Raw genomic sequence first — 6,338 nt, 5'->3', positions numbered from 1 at the left:
ACTGAAGTCCTGTGTTGCTTGCATTTTCTGCTGCATGTGCTTTGGTGTGCCCCGCAGCCTTCCTGAGGAGCAGGGAGATGGCAGGGTGTTCCTGTGCTGCCAAGGAGCTCATGTTGTCCAGACAATGATAAATTGGAAAACAAGGTTGAATGGCTTCAAGAAAGATAATTTGCTACGTATCACTGTACCTTTTGGTTGCTGCTTTTGAAATGGGGGTGATAGCAAAAAGAAGTGGTAAGGGCAGCAGTTTTATCTTTGAGGTAAAACGCAGGTGAGATCCAGGCAGACACATTGTAAGCATTTGGAATTCAGCACTGAAGCCAAGGCTTGAAGAAGCAGGGGAGGTTAATTATCATTCCTCTCCAGAGCAGGTCACGCCACGCACGGGAGAAGTGGGTTGGTGGGAGGCTGTGAGAAACCAGCACAGCCGCAGTCAGCTTGTGTCCAGTGCTATCTTTCTATCAGAAGCGTTGTTTGTTTTCTCAGAGAGAGAACAGCTGGTGGTCCAAGACTCCAGTGGGCAAAATATTAAAATTGCAAGCTTTCAGGGTTTGCAGTCGTAATCTTGATAATTGGGCAGGCAGCTACTCGATATCCATGGCCTCTCAGCCATGTTGTTCAAAGTCCACAAAGCAATGAACAAAAATAGCTTTTGTTAATGTTTGTAAGCGAGCTCCCTAGCTTGGGGTCATGGTCAGGGTAATGGTAAGTTCAAATCAGCCATTATCCTCTTGCTGTAAATTTAGTAATTATGCTATGCCTTTTGTGACTTCTCCTGGAGAGCAGGGGTCCTGTCAGTCCTCTGCCAGAAAAGACATTTGTCACGAATTTGGGCCAGCTTGTTCCTCTTAATGATACAGTAGAGCGTGCTGGCTTGTTGCATTTGAAAGGTATATGCGTGTTAGTGATGCTATAAAAAGTTAATGTGTGGGTGGGACTGTAAAAAAGGCAAATTGTAGACAAATAACAAATTCGGTATCTGTTGGTTTTCGTAATTTTAAGATCTGAGGCCTGATGTTGCTAATGTGGTTCGGTCAAAATGAGCTGGGCTAGAGAAATTCTGATATCTATAGTTCTTAAGCTTTAACACAATGATTTTGAGTGAAGCAGGCTAGAGGATGCTCTCGCACAGAGCTATATTGGTGGATCTAAGGAAGTGCTAGCTGCTCGATGGGGCAAAAAGAGGAAAGCAGTGATGAGCAGCAGAAACCCTGTAGGGTTGCAGCTTGAACCCTCAGAGCTCTACAGAATGAACTAGTTAGGCTGAGCTGAGCAAAAGCCAGCTGTACCAAGGCAAGCGTGGGGTTGCCTGCCCAGTCCTGCAAGTTCCCTGGTGAGGCTCTCCTTTTTGCCCTTTCTGGCGAAGGTAATTGTGGAAAAAGCTGGTACTCAAACTTTCATTCTATATTGGGGGCAACACTTCTAGCTCCTTTTAAGACCTGTGCAGCTTCCAAGCCTGTTTTCTCCCCCAGGTTAAGAACACTTAGGCCTTTGAACGTGCACCACCCTGGCCAAGTTACTAAGTAGACCAGTTTGCAAGTAAACCACAGAACTGCTGGGGCTGTCCCCAGCTTCACTGCTTTTCCAGCCTGGCAATGGTATCGAATGTTTGTTCCGTTTATTTGCACTGGGGACAAAACACAGCCTGTCGTCTTACGTGTTTTTTTAAGATAGTGAAGACTTTTCACCAGCTGTTTTGTCTCATAGAAAACTTAGAAGTCATCCGTGGAAAGGGTAATACTAGTTTTGATAACACATATGGCTTTTTTGATTGCTTTTGGTTTGGACAGTTAAATATGGTGGCCTGGGAAGATATGTTTTGTAAAGGATGTAAACCCAGATGGTGGTTTAATTATGTCATTGCCCTCCGCTGTTTCTGCTAGGTCCTTTAGCATCACAGTTTTTCCTCAGCAAACTGCCTGAAGTTCAGTAGAGTGAGGTTTAACAAGACTAAAAGAAAAGTTTAAAGTTTAAAAGAAAAAAATCAATACTGTGTTAAGGGTTGAGTGAATATTAGCTCTTCCTGAAATGGTAACATTTGCTGTTAACTTCTTGCCTTCCAGTTAAGCAGACTGCTCTTTTAAATGGCAGGGTCTTACAGTCATGCTAGAACTCCTCCTCCGTTTGCAGTTAGACCAATTGAGCAGGTTGCACAGCTACCACTGGGCCTAGCTGATTGCGTTTCTAGGACTTTATTGTAATTCCATGCAAATAAAACTCTTTACTAATGATTGGTGCTTCTCATCAGAAGTCTTCAAAGTGGTTTTACGGATATTAGAATTGTTGGGGGTTTTTTTACATGTGAGGAAACTGAGGCACAGATGTCCATAGACAAGTAACTTTTTGCTTTTAATAGGCTAACAGCTGAACGGAAAATGCAAAGCTGAACTGAAAACACAAGGCATATCTTGTGAATCCTGCTTGGAATTTCTCTCCAGTAGGTGCTCTGCAAGGAACTGGTAGGACTCCACCCTAATGAAACGGCAGACAAGGGAGAGACAGGGCCGCAGACCTGCCAGGAGAAGGGAAGCGAGGAGAGGCCATCCCAGCAGAACAAATAGGTTTGGGCTCTCTGCTGAGAGTAGCAACAGCTACTCTCTACTTCCTTGATCTCTTTTCGTGATCTATCCTCTAATACATTTTTTTAAGCAGCAAGGTTCTAGTTTTGGAAATCGGTGCTGTATGGAATGCTGTTGGTTTATTTATAAAAATATATGTAGCACTTGCCAAGCTCAACAATGACTTTATAGAGAAAAGCACAACAGAAGGATGCCGATGTAGGAGAGGCATGTGATCATTACAGAGCTGAAGTGCAACAAAAACAGCTAAACAATTTAAGAGACAGCCAAATAATTTCAGTGCTGTTTCTATACAGCCAAACCCACCTCGCCCTAAGAAATAATGCAACTTAATAAGCTGCTCAAATACCGCAGGCCTGCAGAGAGAGGGGGTGACCTGGAGGAAGTTCTGACCGAAGCCACAGAGCCTTTGGGCTTTTTGGGCGAGGATTCAGCCAGTGCTATTTTGCCTAATCTAGAAATCACAATTCCAATTTCCAGGGTAACAAAGAGCTTGTTGTGTTACATTGTCCCCAGTAGATGGTGCCTGCTAATGCCGCTGTAAAAATTGCTTTGCATCGCCTTGTAAAGCCTTTATAATGAAACACAGCTGTCAAAATGCACCCAAAGTTGCAAACTGGCTCAAAAGAGTCTATGTTCAAACTTCTTTTTTAATATGACAAAGTCTGCTGGTACTCAGGTGAAACCCTGATGCTCAAAATAGCTATGCATGGTTTTAGCAATCTTCTGAGCAAATAATCAGTGAAATTGCTCTGAGCAAATGAAGCACGACTGTGCTGATGTGTTTGTAGGACTGCGGCTGAAGTTTACGTTCCTAGAAGGGTTAGTTCAGAGCAGCAATATCAGTCGTACAGCTCATGAGCTGGATCCAGCTTCTCCTGACCTCAGAGACTTCCCAGGAACTCTGCACACAAAAGGTGAAGCCAAGGAAGGTATGCATGGCTTTGGGGGGTTCTTTTTTTATTTAAAACTTCTGCTGAATATCTGTTTCTGGTGCTGTGGAAGATGGGATACTGGACGAGACAGACTTTTTATCTAATACATTAAGGATGCGGGAAGTCCTTTGACTTGTGAGAGCTTGTCCACAGATAAAATACCCGAGAAAGCTGTGTCTAAACAGAAAAACTTTACCCCGTGACAGATAAAGCCGGGGGAACGTAATGTGCTTCTGGCTCTTTAAAGAAGTGACTCTGGCAGGTCAGAGTTGAGATGCAGCACATCAAAGGGCAGTAAGGAAAGCTGATTCTGCAACTGCCTGTGCCTGCCTGTTCCAAGCTGAAGTGATCCCAGATCTGACGACACACCACCTTTCAGCGGCAGAATTAACGTTTTCAACGTTGCCTGACATTTGGCATCCAGTGACCCACCCTACTGCGCTCCAGCTATTGCAACTGTTGAGCAGCAAACTTTTCAAGAATGACTGTTCTCCAGAGGAGGTATCGAGTGGATGAAATGGAACAACTCAAACGTGTTCTTAGTGCGAAGCAGTAAAGACTTTATCTGGCGGTTCTTGTGCATCAAACCCATCCGGGGTGGAAACTGCTGCAGAGGAGTAATGTTGTTGCTATTTGCTTATCAGTTGTGGTAAACATTAAAGCTGTTCAGAGAACTTTCCCGTCAGTAAAGTGCTATTTCATAATGTTGGTTTATAAACTGCTCTGGAGCTCACCTCTGCCGGAAGCAGACAGTGATTCATTGGCCGCTCATCTGTTAGCTCAGCAATGCCAAGCTGCTCTATAACGCTCCGTAGAGATGAACAAGCTTTAGTCGTTCCAGACTTTGTGGCAACATCATTTAGCTCTCCAGGATGTTTTCAGGTTAATATCAACATTATTAAGTTATCATCCTTTACGCAGTCTCTGGATCTCCAAACTCAACCTTTGGAGGCCTCTCAGGAAAGGATTTTGAAATTAAGGTAGCTGACTTTATTGAGACCTTTTGGGTTAAATTTGAGGGAGATGGGATTTTGTCTAGACACCCAAGAATCCGGGAATGCCTAAGCAACTGGAGCTTGTATGGATCTACTTATCATCCTCTTCTGAGATCTTTATTGGTGGAAACTCCTTGACAGGCATTTGCCATAGGCTTAACTTCTAAAGTTTCAGTTTTAGGGTAGAGATCATGAGGATTCAAGCTCCTTATACTCCACTTCTGAGATTTTGTCTAAAGCTGAGTCTGAAATCTGTTCACCTTTCCACAAGACGGGCTTTCTGCTTCTGATAATATTCTGATTAAAGCAGCTGGATAAACACTTTCATACTCGGAGCCAAAAGTCTTCTGAGAACTGTGATGTGGCATTGAGCTTGACTGAATTCTTCTCAGCCCGAATGCCAAAACCCTAATGACTAACCCGCAGCATCAGGAAACGCCAGGTCAGAAAGCTGCCCGGTTCTGGGGGCGCAGGTGCCCTCCCAGACGCTTCCACACGTTACAATAAGTTGAGGATGGCGTTTCCTGCTGCTCTTGGGTCCGAGCCAGCCACTTTCTCATCATCCATATTCTTAAGTGGAACAGCAGATGGATCAGTTGCTTCCTAGATACGAACCAAACACGGATGCATTTGCAGACAGAGCTGCTCTTGTTTTGAAAGGAAGCGTTGCTCTGACCTGCACTGAGGAACGTTCGGCGCGTGGATCTCTGTAGCAAGGCCAAGTATTCCTACCGCACCGTCCCTGCTCGGCACCGTCCCTGCTCGGCACCATCCCTGCTCGGCGCCTTGCCGCGTGCCAGCTGTCCTTCTGGCTCTCCCGGCAGTCCATCAGTCGGAGCTTACTGGCCCAGCCTTGACCTTCTTCGTTTCTAGCATCTCTGTTTTACTACGAGCCCCTCCACGTGCCTGAGTGACTTCCCCATTTTGCCGGGCTATGCTGATCCCCTTCTCTCTTGTTTAAAGCCACTTGCCTTCCCTACACGCTAACCCCTGTCCAGCTGAAGGGCAGTGTGCCACAGCATCCCTGCAGATCTCTTCGAGCTGCACTGAACAGATGCTCCTGTTACGTCAGATATTGGCACCCTTAAAAAGAAGAAGAGGCCTGTGAGCTTTAAAATAGGTGTGTGGTTAAGGTTGGCATAAAAAGAGAAGCAGATACAAGTCACATCCTATTTTTTCTGAACTGAAGTAGAATCAAAACATCCTTTTGCCTTAGTCAAGCGAAAACAAAACAGTCAAAAAAAAAAAAATACTGCAAGGAGTAAACAGAGCTGTTAACTTGTCACTGCAAAGTGCCAGGATCCAACAGGGGATCCCGACAGGATGACTGGCTGCGTATGAGTGGCAGGAGAGGCTGCAAGGTGACAAACGTGCCTCGCGCCTGGCTGGCGTGAGAAGCAAAGCAGCCTTTGCCTCTAACTGCTCGTGGGTCCCGTGCCGGGGCGGGAAATTTAAGCATAAGCAGTGCAAACGAAAATCCCCGAGCGGGATGCTACTTTGCAAAGCTCATGAGAGAGTCCGCTCTGACACGTGGGTTTGTTTTTGCCGGATCCCTGTAGCGTGATACCGTTGCTTGCTCGACTGCCCACATTGCCACGTGAGTGGCTAGTGCTGGCTGCTGCTGGACACGGTGTGGGACCCACGGGACCCTCCACGTCCAGCCCTTGTGCCTGCTTGTTTGGGTCGCCTGGACCGCAGGCGAATGCAGGATGAGGACAAGCCGGATGTTTCCCCCTGCTCAAGTTGGGCAGAGCCTCTGCCTGGCTGCCGCAGCCCCCGGAGGTCGGGCCCAGCACCCTACCCCAGCCGCGCTGCCCCCGCAGCGGGAC

The sequence above is a fragment of the Apteryx rowi genome, unplaced genomic scaffold, assembly GCF_003343035.1.
Source record: "Apteryx rowi isolate R43461 unplaced genomic scaffold, aptRow1 scaffold_20, whole genome shotgun sequence".
Classification (NCBI taxonomy): Eukaryota; Metazoa; Chordata; class Aves; order Apterygiformes; family Apterygidae; genus Apteryx; species Apteryx rowi.
Note: the sequence above shows the minus strand (reverse complement) of the source record.